This window comes from Lepidochelys kempii, chromosome 7 (genome assembly GCF_965140285.1).
Source record: "Lepidochelys kempii isolate rLepKem1 chromosome 7, rLepKem1.hap1, whole genome shotgun sequence".
NCBI lineage: Eukaryota > Metazoa > Chordata > Testudines > Cheloniidae > Lepidochelys > Lepidochelys kempii.
The window spans coordinates 69354820-69370327 of NC_136386.1; positions in this window are offsets into that span (position 1 = coordinate 69354820).

Consider the following 15508-nt stretch of genomic DNA (forward strand, 5'->3'; position numbering starts at 1 on the left):
CAAACAGCTGTGACTTTAGCAATAAACTGTTTGTTTAACGATCAATTAAAGCACTTTGAAAGATCTGTTTGAAAAATGCTTGGTAAGTGTAATTTATTATTTTATTATCATCGTTGCTCTGTACAAGCACTTTTAAATTAACCAAACTGATTTAAAAAAAGAGCTTAAAATGTTAATGAAACAGCAAGGAAAATTAAACCTACCAAAATCAGTGTTCACATTAACCAGGTGAACTGATATATTTGCGTTTTACCTCTAGGTTCAAGTAAGGGTATAAGATAAGTGAAAATAAATGTGATGTCCTTTCAGATAGAGATATGTGGATACTTAAAAATTATTCACAACATTTGTGCTAATAAAATTTGCAGATTTATTTCAATGGCATCCCTGAGCGTTTTTTGGTTCACTTTCTGTGAACATCTGTGTGAGTGAATGTTTTGTTCACAAGAAGAGTTGGGAATCTGTATTCAAAAGTTCAGACCCAAATTGCCTTGTTCTTTTTATAAACTTTTCAGTCATCCAGCTGAACAGAAACAATACTATGTGATAAGGTGAGCAATCACATGGAGGAAACAACAAATAGCAAATACTCAAATGAACAGACACAGCAAACAGTTTGCGAGCCTCCCAAAACTGAAATATTCCAGTGAATAACTTCCTCTGAATCCAAGATTTTTTACTGTAGTTTGTTTCCTTGAGGAGGAAACCTCAAGGAGCAGCAAATGTCAATGTTTTGTATTTTGAAAGGAAGGCTACAGTATGTTTAGTTGTGAATTTTTAATCCTCGTTTCTATATCAATTATATACCTTGCTGGTTTGAAAAGTTCAAATCCATTCTTCTCCAGGGATTTACAAATTGCAACACTTCCCCTCTCTCTGGGCCCTGCCCCCAGCTCAAATCCATAAATCTCCAAATAATGACACTTTGTATTAAAGATACTGAAAATAGATTTGATAGTACCTGATTGGTTTGGTGAGGGGAAGGGGGAACGAATACACCCATGCATGCACACCCCCTCAGGCACAACTCCCTCTTGTTTTATAAAAGTAATTTTTAAAAATGTTCCCCCTGTGTATACTGATCTCCTGTCTGCAAGAATCAGTGGTCCCAACACCATTGATTTCTTTTCTCTTTTACATTACACACCTTTATAATGACGTGCTGATATTCACTTATTTATTTATTTATTTATTTATTTATTTATGTAATTTCCTCAAACAGCCTGGGCAATATATTAACATACCTTTCAGTAAATGAAGTAATTCTAATAGCTCTTTGTCATTCCAAACCAAAATAATTCAGCTGTAGGTTGACAAGTAAGTCTAAATAACCCCCTCTGAATGAATTCAAGATGCTTTCCTTCAATACATGCTCACTGTTCATTACCTTTTTAGAGAATGTTTTAATGTTTCTGCCATTTCTGTGTGAAGCTAAAATATCCCAAGTTATAAGTCTGTATTATTATGGCATCACCTGGTTTGGATATAGGAAATAACTTTTCCAGTCTGGCCATGGCATAAGAAAAAGGGGATAAAATGTCCATGTTTCCAAGTTAATGAATTTTTGTGGTACTACAGGGAAATTTTTTCATGCGTACCAATTTTGTGAAATTTCACAAATATTTTCAGCTGGTGAAAATCAGCCGGTAGAGCTATTTGAAAAATGGGATTCAGTTTTTGTGAATGTTTTTAACAAAAAATGTTCCCACTGCAGTTGGAAGAGTTTGCTTATAAAATTTGCAGATGATACCAAGATGGGAGGGGGTGAAAGCATGTTACAGGACAGGATTAGAATTTAAAAAGACCTTAACAAATTGGAGAAGCGGTCTCAAACCAACAAGATGAAATACAATAAAGAAAATTCAAGGTGCTTCACTTAGGAAGGAAAAAATCAAACGTACAACTAGAAAATGGGGAATAACAAGCTAGGTGATAATGCTGCTGAAAAGGATCTGAGGGCTATATGGAATCACAAATGGAATATGAGTCAACAATGTGATACAGTTGCAAAAAAGGCTAATATCATCAAATCATAGAAATGTAGGGATGGAAGGGGCTCATGAGGTCAAGTCCAGCTCCCTGGGCTGAGGCTGTACCAAGTAAACCTAGACCATCCCTGACAGTTGTTTGTCCAACCTGTTCTAAGAAGCCTCCAATGATACGGCTTCCACAATCTCCCTTGAAAGCCTATTCCAGAACGTAATTACCTTAATAGTAAGAGAGATTTCCTAATATCTAAACTAAATCACCTTTGCTGCAGATTAAGTCCATTACCTCTTGTCTTACCTTTAGTGTGCAGAGAGAACAATTGATCATAGTCCTCTTTATAACAGCACTTAACATAATTGAAGACTATTATCAGGTCTCTGCTCAGTCTTCTTTTCTCAAGACTAAATTTGCTCACCTATTTGTAATCTTTCTTCATAGGTCAGGTTTTTATCACTTTTGTTGCTCTCCTCTGGACTTTGTCCAATTTGACCACATCTTTCCTAAAGAGTGGTGCCCAGAATTGGACACAGTCCTCCAGCTGAGGACTCACAAGTGCTGAATTGAGTGGAATAAATACCTCATGAGTGTCTTTATGTACAACAGTCCCATTACCACTCCCCAAATGATATTAGCTTTTTACAGCTGCATCAAATTGACTCATTCAATTTGTGATCCACTGTGGCCCCCAAATATCTTTCAGCACGTCTATCACCTAAACACTTATTCCCCATTTTGTAGTTGTGAATTTGATTTTTCCTATGTATGTAGTATTTGCACTTATCTTTATTGAATTCCATCTTGTGATGTCAGCCCAGTTCTCCAGTTGATCAAGGTCTAATCCTGTCCTCCAAAGTGCTTGAAATCCCTCCCAGTCTGGTGTCATCTGCAAATTTTATAAGCATACTCTCCACTCCATCATCCAAGTCATTAATGAAAATATAGAACAGTACTGGATCCAGGAGTAGCCTCTACGCTCTCCCCAAGATGCCACCTCTCCATTTGACAGTGAATCACTGATGACTACTCTTTGAGTATGGTCTTTCAAACCGTTGCGCACCCACCTTATTGTAAATTGATTTAGACTACTTTTCCCTAGTTTGCTTAAGAGAATGTCATGTAGGACTGTATCAAAAGCCTTAGTAAAATCAAGATGTATCTCATCCAGTGGTCCCCCATCCACTAGCCTGCTAGTCTTGTCAAAGAAGGAAATTAGGTTAGTTTGACATAATTTGTTGTTGACAAATCCATGCTGGACATCCCTTAATCCTGCTATACTAAAGGTGCTTACAAATTGATTGTACAATAATTCACTCCAGTATCTTTCTAGGTTTCGAAGTTAGGCTGACTGAGCTATAATTCCCTGGGTCCTCTTTGTTCACCCTTTTTAAAGATAGTACAAGTATAGTACGTATCATATGGGAATTATTAACAGGAATGTCATATGTAAGACACAGGAAGGTAATTGTCCTGCTGTACTCAGCACTGGTAAGGCCTCAGCTGGAGCACTGTGTCGAATTGTGGGCACCACACTTTAGGAAAGATGTAGATAAAATGGAGAGAGTCCATAAATGAGGGTTTGGGGAGGGAAAATACAAACTTGCCCTATGAAGAAAGTTTAAAAATCCTGGGCATGTTTAGTCTTGAGCAAAAAAGGCTGAGCAGGGAGCTGATAAGTCTTCACATATATTGGGGGCTGTTATAAAGAGGATGGTGATGAATTGTTCTCCCCTGAAGGTAGGACAAGAAGTAATGGACTTAATCTGCAGCAAGGGAGATTTAGGTTAGATATTAGGAAAAACTTTCTAACTCTTAAAGTAGTTAAGTTCTGGAATAGGCTTCCAAGGAAGGTTGTGGAGGCTTCTAAAAACAGGCTGGAGAAACAATTGTCAGGGATGGTTTAGGTTTACTTGGTCCTGTCTCTACTGTTGAAGAGCCCAAGTATTGGGGAGTATGTAAAAATCATAATGGTCAGGTCTGATCCTACTGAAGGTCAAAGTCTGGCTCAAGGGTTGCTAAATATTCATAAATTTATTTATGTTCTAGGATGGAAAATTTCTGTTTAAACCACAAAATGTCTAAAAGTTGCATAAGTTGCTTGTTAAGTAACTGATAGGTGTGTTTGCAGGAGGGTCCCCACCCAGTCTGTGACCACAAGAAATGGGAAATTAAGAAGTGCCATTAGGGTATAGTACTGATGCACTAAGTAGCCAATAGATGGTGTGGTGTATAATTGATTATAATGGCTGATATTGTGTGTCTGATATTAATTGAGAGACGTATACTGCTCAATGATGATTGGAAGGGAGCTAATAAATATGTTATTTGTTATATGTTATATGCATATGTGATGCTCCCCAAGGATACCCAGGGTTGTGAGGCACTTCACCGGACCTGATGTGAAGCAGTCTTGTCTCAGCCTGCTGTGGATCAGCTCCCTGAAACCACCAGCCTCTGGCAGCTCAAGCATGGCCTTCCAGGTCCTTGCAGGCCTTGCTCTCTTCCCCCAGGAGTGATAGGCACACTCCTTCCCCCATGTTCTCAGGACTTTCCCTGCAGTCCACCCCTTCTCCACTGAGTACTCACAGAATTACCAGGCCTGTTATTCCCAAAGGAACCATACAAACCTGCTTGAAAGATTTGACTCAGGACAATCACTTTTCTTAACGCCATAGCACTTAGACATATTTATAGTGAAAGTAAGAATAACTCTATTATAGAAGAATAGAGATTAACTTAACAGTGAGTAAGAGGAAGACCTCTTTGTAGCTCAAAAGCTTATCTCACCAACAGAAGTTGGTCCAGTAAAAGATATTTTCTCACCCACCTTGTCTCTCTAATATCCAGGACCAACATAGCTACAACAACACTGCATGCAGCAAGGTTATATATTGTTAGTAATATCTTATGCAGAGTCAGCATTTTGCAGTGTTGAAAATACTCACATTGGAGGAGTCTTCAGTGAATAATCTTGTCCCTTTATTAGTGAGGCACAGTTCTGGTTCTGCTCCCAGTGCTGACTGAGATGGAGATGTCCAAGTATGGGTTAAAAAATAGGATTGCACATTTATATGGACAACAAAAATATCCAGCGTTATTAACTGTAAGAATTTTTTTAGAAAGGATATAAAACCTCATTCTTCATGGTTTAAGCCAGTCTCTAATTACCAGGGATTGGGGCGAGAACTTGGTGAAGGAGCAGATTCCCCCAGATCATCCTGCTGCTGAGTTTGTTGCACCTTTCTCTGAGGCATCTAGTGCTGGAAACTGTCAGAGGATTCTGGACTAGACAGACTGTGAGTGTAATTCAGTATGGCAATTCTTGTGTTCTTATGTTCTTTGAGCACCTGTAAAAGAGATCTGAGCAGTAGAGCTCCTGGTCAAGTGAGTACGCAGGCAAAGTGCCAAACCAAAAAGAAGAACTGTGTTTTGGAGACATTGGCCCAAGTGTATAAACAGATGCAAGACTTACTGTGCATGCCCTATGGCACACACCCTACTGAGTCCATAAGTCTGCCCCCTGCCACCCCATCAATGTAGGAAGCAAGTCAAATTCCACATGCACCTACAGATATGCACAACTTGCACTCAACCTCCACATGCGCTGTCCTTAGCTCGGCACAGAGAGTATTCTTTTTCACATACCGTACAAGTTACGGGAAAGTTATAGATTTTAATAATCCTTACAAATGCTGCTGTCAGTAGGTATTGGAGGGGTGGGGGTTAATTTCATGCCGCTTCCCCTCCATCAGTGGACTCTTCCCAGATAGGGAAGACTGGTTGTGGCTCTTTCAGGACTCACTGGTGATATATTGGTCACTGAAGGAGATCATTCAAAACCAACTCTGATCCCTTGCATCATTCCATAGAAACTCTCATCTTTAAAATGAATCATTACACTAAAATCTCACCCCAAAATACACACCAGGCAATAACAGAGTTAAGGATCTTTCATATGTCATTAGCTGAAAAAAATCAGATTTATTATTTTTTTAGAAGTGTTAAACCATTGGATTACAAAGCTAGGCAAGGCAGTGTTTGTATCTTCCACCTTTTGTCTTCATGCACTGACGTACAGCTGAGTGGAAGCACATGCTCCTAGACAGCAACTGAAAAGTGAATGGTACCGTACTCAAGGTGAGTTAGACACTATGGTCCTGATCAAAAGCCAGTTAAATTCAGTGGAAATCTTTCCATTGACACCATTCTGCTTTAGATCAGGCCCTATAGCAGTGTTCAGGTGCCTTTACTTTAAGTGCCTGAAATGAAACAAACAAACAAAAAAAAAGGTCACAGAGAAGCCACAGTAAGGAGTCCCCTATTGAAAAGCAGCATTTTTAAGCCTGAAAACTCTCTCTTGAGTACTCTTATCTTTAAGCTACATATTATACTGTTTGATTTCAGGCACTAAAGGAGCAGTCAGTCTGGCCAGCACTAAAATAGCGGCAGTATAAACAAATACATAAACGAAACTGTAAAAACTGCTGTCCTTGCACTATTTTCCCTTGCTTGTTTTACACCCATATTTATAGCTGGAAACACGTGCAAGGTTAGATCTACCCACCATCTCTAGTTTTTATGTGTTTGGTTTTCTAAAAATAAAAAGGCTTCTTTTTTGCAGGTAGCAAACAGGAGGAGCACTAGGTCACTTTTTTTGATACTTAACAATGGCATGAAGTTGTGAGTAAAAAAGCTAATATATTTCAAGTGCCCTCATATCAGCACTATTTCCATTGAATAAATCAGGCCTGATTCTCTAAAGCTGGCACAAGGACGTGTAGATCCCATCTCTTTGCAATAATAAAGCTATTTGTGCCCAAGCAGTGATTCAGCTCACGGGAAGGTAGGTTGTGTTACCATCACCAACCTTCCTTATAGCTCTCACTATAGGGGGGGAAGCATCTTTAACTCTCAATGGAACATTTTAGCAATTCTGTGGATGGTAGCTGAATTAGTGTGCTCTGCAGCTGTCCTGGCTGTGTTTCTCCCAAACCATCTGGCTCCCATCCTGGCACAAGAAAAGTTATGGCTGACTTCTATCACTGCATCCTCTTCCCCTGGCGAGCCTTCTACCTCTGCAGCCTTCTGCTGTGGCTTGTGCTGGTGGAAGTAAATGTAGATCCTGAACAGAATCTAGCCCATTACTGAAGTGATGGAGGAATGAGAACTTAGGGCTAGATTTTTAAAGGTATATATGTGCCAAATTCCAATGGGAGTCAAACACACACATATTTTTAAAAATCTAATTTTTAGTGTCTATTAAATGCAGCTCCCCTTTAACGGAACCAGAAAACCCATCACCCACCAATATGCTTCAAAAAACCCCTCAACCCAACAACAACCCGCACCTACATAATCTAGCTGTCATGTCGCACAGTTAAATTCACAAAAAGTCCTGCACTTTTTCTGAAGACTTCAGCAGGAATGCTGCATGCTATTATATAACTCCAGGAGAAGAAAAAAATTGTGCATTTATCTCAGTCGTGGTCTTCATTGTTCAGGCACCCAAACATGAATTCACACTTGCTGTAACTGGTCCAGCTGACATTCCTATAAATACACTTTTTACTTTATTCTGGTGAGGACTTTTCTTTCAGTATTCCCTATCCACTCTGCCTCATCTCAATGGCCATGAATGTGTTTCATCTTCAGTAGGAGTTTAGCCAGCGTGAGGACTGCAGAATGGGGCCTAAATCAGATAATCTGCCTCCGGAGCCCTGCTGCTGGAGCCTTGGGGAGGCTGTGGCGGGGCTCTGGCAGCGATTTAAAGGGCCCAGGGCTCTGGCCACCGTTACCGCCCCAGGCCCTTTAAATAGCTGCCAGGGCTCTGGCAGGTTCCGGGGATGATTTAAAGGACCCGGGGTGGGAGCGGCTACCGGAGCCCCAGACTCTTTAAATCGTCCCCGGAGCCCTGCTGCCGCTCTGGCGGCTATTTAAAGGGCCCGGGTCAGTAGCTGCGGCAGGAACCCTGGGCCCTTTAAATCGCCGCCTGAGCCCCACCACTGCTTCCACAGGGCTCTGGCAGCAGGGCTCTGGCAGCAATTTAAAGGACTTGGGGCTCCAGCTGCTGCTGGGAGCCCCAGGCCCTTTAAATTGCTGCCTGGGAAAGCCGATCCGCCCCGGTACAACTCACGGGCTCTTGCCAGTACGCCGTACCGGGGAGTACCGGCTTACTTTCACCTCTGCCTCTACTATACTATTTTACTTGGGGAATTATGACAGTTCTCAAAACTAGGTGTAATGTGATATTTAGATTTAGCTATCTCTGTGTTTGATCTGTTTCCCTTTTTTAAAACAGATGTTTTATTTCCCCCCATCCGTCTGCTTATGAATGCAGTTTTGCTTGTTCCAAGTCGCACTGCTATTTTTGTGTAAGGATTAACTAAGTTCTAAACATATATTTTAGGCATTAAAATTGTGAGAACCTAGTCCCACTCGTACCCCCCCACAAATGTTAATTTTCATGGGGAAAAATGGGGGAAAAAATGGGGGAAAAAAAAGAAGCTCCCACAAAAAAGTACGAGTGCAGAATTTAAATTTACTGTTAATTTAATGAGCAAGATCCTCAGCTGGTGTAACTCAGCAAAGCTCCATTGATGTTATCACCCAAAGATCTGGCTTTTCCACCCAAGAGGCACTGATTTTAGGCTCTATTCTTAAAATGCCTTCCCTTTTTGCACCTGCAATTTTTGCAATTTTTCACAGGAACAATTATTGTACCTTGGATATATCAGTTTGTGATTTGTGATTATTTGTACCCACAATTTTGTGGGCACAAAAAGAAAGGCCATGCACAGAGTACTTTCAAAATCAGGACTTAATAATAGTGTTGGACAAACTGGTTGAATAAAAGAAACATCCCATCTCCAACTTGAATACAATCGTCTTGAGGCACAAAAGGTTCTATTCACTTTTTGTTTTCCATCTGTTTTAATTTTTGTGCAACTCTAAAATCCTGGCCTGCATTTGAAGTGAAAAAATGCAATGAGAGAGTCTATTCTCATCATAAAAGGAGTCAATATTTATATGGAGAATGTGACTATCCACACTTATCAACACTAAAAAATAGCTTAGGAAGGGCTATAGATTCTCAAGCTTCAGGGAATCAGTCAGTCTTTAACTATTAGAGGTTGAAAGGCAACTTTCCTGGGGGAGGAGCAAAAGGCATAATGAGGAGGCTGAAAGAATAAAGAAAAGATGGAGGGGAAGATTAATCAGAAGAGAGAGTACTAAATTGAGTGGTTAACAAATTCTGTAGCAAACTTTCCTAGTGCATGTTTCTTTCACCTTGTAGGTTTGTTTTTAATAGAAACACCACTTAGCTACTGGCTCAGGCTGACATCGATGCAGAGTGAATTATGGGCTAGTGGAAAGCATTTTCCCCCCATATTTTGTCTGTGACATATGTAAAACTTAGAACCCTCATTCAAGCCTTTCCATGAGAAATCTAGTATTAGAAGAACAAGTGTTGTAATAATGTAAACTGGTGTAAAACTTCATTTCCCTTTTTCATTTCAATACATGCATGAAACTGGCATCCAAAACCTGTCATGGTAATATATATGCCAAAGTTTCCTACTGTTAACAAAATTCAGCACCACTGGTGGTAGGAATGTTGGGATTCCTAGTGGAGAGGGACCAGCTTTGGACGGCGTTTACCCTTCCATCTAACTGGATACACTGTTTAAAACACTGGTGGCATTTCTACACTAAGGCTCCTAACCCATCACTGTTAGCAACGAATCTGAAATTTCCCTAATGTAGACAAGGCTTCACTAGAGAGCGAATCTGGTAATGGGATAGTTTTAGTATGCTGACGAGAACTGTTACATAAAGACCATCCTTAAGGGCAACAACAGGGTTTCTAGTTATCTTACACTAATATTCTAAAATCTTCATGAAAATGAAAAGAATAACTTCTTTATGGAAAGGAAAAAAACATCAGCAGAGGGGGATCACTGGGGAGTATACACTCCTTAATTAAATATAACAGATTGGAGAAGCCACTACGCAAAGTCAGCACTGCATCTTAATTCTGCTAACTAAAATTACTTCATGACCTGAGGATATTAACTTAACCAGGGTTCTCAGAGGTGCAATAATTACAATTTTAATATTTTTGGCACCAAACAAAGACAATGATAGAGAACTGCCCTAGAAGAATCCCTACAGGACCAAGTAGAGTTGGATAATGTGAATAAAAAAAATTAAGATCTTATCCCAAGGTTTACTTATTTTATAATTAATTGTGGGAAACCGAGAACTAACACCCAGCAGGAATTTGAGCACAGGTTCTAAGATTATTTAAAGAAAAAAAAATGGAGTAGAGGCAAATTGTTAGTAATTGAAGATTTTATTCCCTGAAAGGTAGCAATAAATTGAGAGCTAACGGTATATCATCAGGAGACTTTGAACCCTCAATTAATGTACTTTCCCTTCAGCTGTTTTAAGAATGTATAACTATGAAGAAATATTAAGTGAAGTTGGACTAAAATTCACAGTCTAAATTCTTCCATTATTGCCAGCCCTATTCTTCCAGTAACATCTATCCCAAGCATTCAAAAGTCATGAGTCAAGCCATTTAAAAATATAAGAAAAAAGGCTTCAGACCTCTGGCCTATCTAGTCCTATTCTGTCTCCAACAGTGACTAGTACCAAGTACTTCAGAGAAGTCTTCATTTTCCTTTCTGTCTTGTCTATGCAGAGTAACTAGTATATGGAAGTTTTGTCTAAACTCTGTAAGGCCATCTCTACACTGGATTTAGAATTGTGCCCAGTTGCTGCAGGCATATTTAAACTCTTTTACTAACAGTTGGTTTTTCCTGAACAACATAAACAGGGATTTTTGTCTTGAGACCCAAGGAAAACTGCTGTAGACTAGCAAGGGGGGTTATGGTCCTTGGGTAGACTGTCCCATCTGACACCAAAATTCAGCCGCCCGAGTTCAACTGTTCAAGTGGCAGGCCTGTGCTTGAGCCCCATAGTTGTACCACTTCCTGTCTGGGACTCCAGATTGCAACTCCCTGGTAACCAAGTGGATTTAAAACAAGAATCCTGCACACATAATGGATTGGCTTTTCCCTCAAGCCTCTAGGTAGGCATGATTTAGCCTTGGTGCCCCCTGGTCTCTTGGGGATCAAGTTGTAGCCTGCTTGCTGCAGCCCCTGACTCTCAGTCAGTCTCTCTGTCAGCCTGGTGTGTGTGGCTGAGGCTTCCCCCCTCCATCTCTGTCAGGCAGATCCTATTTTACAGACTAGAGTCTTTTGATCTTCAGATTTGCAGCTTTGGCTAACGGCTCTGCCATCAGGGTCAGGGATGAGGAGTCCCTCCTTGTGGACATTACCCTGGCTATTGTTTTACCTTTCCTGACTGGCTTCTTTGTATCCTTCACAGGATAGGGGGGTGGGGAGCTCTATCCTGCAAAGCAGTGACTCTGAAAAAGGTTTTGAAGTTATGGGGGATAACCAATTGAACATGAGCTCCCAGTGAGCTTTTTTGCTCTGGCAAAAAGGGCTAATGCAATTCTGGAATGCATAAACAGGGGAACCTTGAGTAGGAATAGAGAGGTCATTTCTACCTCTCTATTTGGCACTGACAGAACACTGTGTCCAGTTCTAGTGCCCACAATTCAAGGAGGATGCTGATACATTGGAGCAGGTTCAGAGAAGAGTCATGAGAATGATTAAAGGATTAGAAAACACTTATAGGGATTGAGCTCTTTGAGTCTATTTAGCTTAACAGAGACAGTTAAGGGGTGACTTGATTACAGCGTAGAATTATATGGGGAACAAATATTTAATAGTGGGCTCTTCAGTCTAGCAGAGAAAGGTAGTACACAATGCAATGTCTGCATGTTGAAGCTAGACAAATTAGGACTGGAAATAGGGCATATATTCTTAACAGTGAACATAATTAACCTTTGGAACAATTTACCAAGGGTCTTGATGGATTCTCCATCACTGACAATTTTTAAATCAAGATGGGATGTTTTTCTAAGACAGAGCCTCTAGGAATTATTTTGGCAAAGTTCTGTGGTCTGCATTATGCATGAGGTCAGTCTAGAGAATCACAATGGTCCTTTCTAGACTTGGAATCTATGAATCTGAGTCTTTAACCATCCCTTTTGATTTAACTTTATGCATTCGGGCAGGGTAATATCATACAGATATAGGGAAGGACCCATGATATCTATCAAGTACAATTTTTTCTTGGTGGTCCACAGGGGGGATGTGGCACTATTTGGCCAGCATAGATCTGATGGGGGGGAAATTATCCTGTCTACATGATCAAGAAAACAGTGCTTAAATTCTGCTGGCAAAACAGTTACCTGAGCTATGATTGGAACTGAGCAATATTTTTTGAACAGAATCTTTGTTGAAATATGGGTTTTTAAAAACAACTTTTTTGTGAAAAATTATTTCCATTTAGTGATTTTTCATTTTTTTGCAAAACTGTGGGCCATTTTTTTTCAGTTTTTACCCCTAATTAGTTATCGAAAACATTATCTAAATAGTTATCAATTGACATTTACCAAAATCCAGGCTTTTGGCTGAATGGAATGTTTTTGTCTAATGAAAAGACCGGATTTTCTATACTATATTCAATAACTAGTTTTTTAAACATGAACAGTTTTGAAAAAAGGGCTCCAATTTGAATACTTGGAACCAAAACCAGATCAACACTTCAAAATACTTTGCAAAACTCCTTTTTGGATTTTTTCAACTAGCTGTCACTCTGATCCCAGTATGGGGAGGTTCTTATTGATGCCAGCTGATCTAACTAGTTGTAGTGCTCAGTATTTCTACCATAAACACTTAGAACCTTCATCAGAATAACTGATACTCAGATTTAAACCCCCAAAAGAAAGCAAATTCTGAGGTAGGGCTCCCACAGCACACTTCCTTCACACCCCTGGTACCAATGTATTCCTGAATAACTATCAAGCTGACTTACAACTGTAGTGCTATGCAACAGAGCAGCTGAAAAATATTCCTATGAAAGAGAGAACTCTTTTTTTTTTGCATTAGAGAACAAAAAGTCATGTCAGTATTTCTCACACTATGAAATAAAGAGGGACAAAGACCCCAGAGTTATATGTCTTGTGTTAGAGTGAGGCAGAGTCAAAGTCCCATTGAGATTTTGGAGGCAATTGTGTTTCAAGTAAACATTATGGGCTGGATTCTCTACCAAGATGCAACCCCTTTGTGCAGCAGAAAGGGGACAGGAAATGGCAGCAAATGACTAGCATAGAGTTCCCCTGGCTTTGGGGAACTCCCTGCTGACATAACTATGCCAGATGCAGGGGAGTGACTGGCACAGGGTCCTGCATGTTGAGGGTGTGTTTTGGGTTCATTGTCTCCTGTAGGAGTAACATGTCTTAGAGCATCCCAGCAACCAATCTATGCACTGTAATTGTGGCAGTCAGGGAACCCTAGCCCTCAGGATCAGGGACCCATAAGCCTGTCCCATCCCTCTGGCCTCTTGCTCCAAGAGAGAGTCTGGTCCAATGTTTCCAGGAGCTCAAGAGGAATGTGGAGTGTGGACACCCTTGATCTGTGTGCTGCATCAAGTCATTCTTTTCCAGACTAGCTCTGATTCAGCAGTGTGCCCTTGTTGAGTCAGCAGTGTGCCCTTGTTGAGTCAGCAGTGTGCCCTTGTTGCCAAGAAGGCCAATGGCATTTTGGGATGTATAAGTAGGGGCATAGCGAGCAGATCGAGGGACGTGATCGTTCCCCTCTATTCGACATTGGTGAGGCCTCATCTGGAGTACTGTGTGCAGTTTTGGGCCCCACACTTCAAGAAGGATGTGGATAAATTGGAGAGAGTCCAGCGAAGGGCAACAAAAATGATTAGGGGACTGGAACACATGAGTTATGAGGAGAGGCTGAGGGAGCTGGGATTGTTTAGCCTGCAGAAGAGAAGAATGAGGGGGGATTTGATAGCTGCTTTCAACTACCTGAAAGGGGGTTCCAAAGAGGATGGCTCTAGACTGTTCTCAATGGTAGCAGATGACAGAACGAGGAGTAATGGTCTCAAGTTGCAGTGGGGGAGGTTTAGATTGGATATTAGGAAAAACTTTTTCACTAAGAGGGTGGTGAAACACTGGAATGCGTTACCTAGGGAGGTGGTAGAATCTCCTTCCTTAGAGGTTTTTAAGGTCAGGCTTGACAAAGCCCTGGCTGGGATGATTTAACTGGGAATTGGTCCTGCTTTGAGCAGGGGGTTGGACTAGATGACCTTCTGGGGTCCCTTCCAACCCTGATATTCTATGATTCTATGATTCTATGATGGCTGGTTAACATTGGTCTGATGTAAGGCAGAGGCAATTGGGTACTATTTCACAGTTTCTCCTCTTTGTAGATCTCATTTACATTTCAGCCCTAAAGAAAAATCCCCTGAAAGCCCTCCAATTTAAATGAAATAAAAATAAAGTGTCTGTCAAAATTCCCAGGCTTTGTGACTATTTCCCTCTAGTTTTCCACATTTTGTGTATTTCCACATAATCAGAGCTTGGGGCTGCATAGCTCAGGTGTGGAGTGTTAAGTGCAAGGTACAACATGCTGAGGAGAATAGGAAACAGAGTGGAACCATACCTTCAGTACTGAGTGCTTGCTCTAGGGATGCCAAGTTACGCTTCCTTAGTAGCAGGAGTAGAGCAACTGACTTCAGTAGGATGAGGATCATACCCCAGGAGGTGTGTGTGTGTGTGTGTTTGTATAAATAGCTTATCCTTAAAATTTGCATTATTATAAAATGACTTTTACAAAAAGTGGGAAATGGCAGATTAGTGGTGGACAAGAGGCACTGGAATTCCCCACTAGGACACGTCTTTTCCAATGACAACAGAGATGTGCATTCAAAATCACAATCCATGAGAAAAGTCATTTGTCAGGTGAAGGTTGCATTACACAATTAATTTTGTTCAGTGTCTTGTGTCATCTGATTGATTTGCTATTTATTTCAATTGCAAAAGCTTAAAAGAATAAGGAGACTTCACCAAGCAGGAATCATAATCATTAGACAATCACAGTGACAGTGCTTTGCAGCTAACTGTCTTATTGTAGAGACTGTCAGCAATGACGTTTGTGAAGAGACACAGGTTCGAGATTAACCCTCAGGATTTGTGTTAGGAATGAGTAAGACGTGTAGCCTTTTGTCCTCCGTAATACTATAAAGTGAATTTTCCTAATTGGATAAGGTATCCCAGTGAAACACTGATCTCAGTGCTGTCTGATTCATTATAATCTCACCCAAAACAATTTCAAACAACACACATACCCATATGTAATGCTTGACAAAAGTTTGAGGAACACAAAATGATCACTCAGGCATTTGCATGTGAAGTTATTAAAAATGATCTGTGTAAACAGGATACTGGCATGTGCAAATTACCACTTAAATGGATAACTGGACACTTGCATGAGCATACATTCATGATTTGCAAATGCAGTCATAGTAACTGAGTATGCAAATTAAGTGTGAATTTTGGGTACACATCTGTGCAGATAAATTAGATAATCTG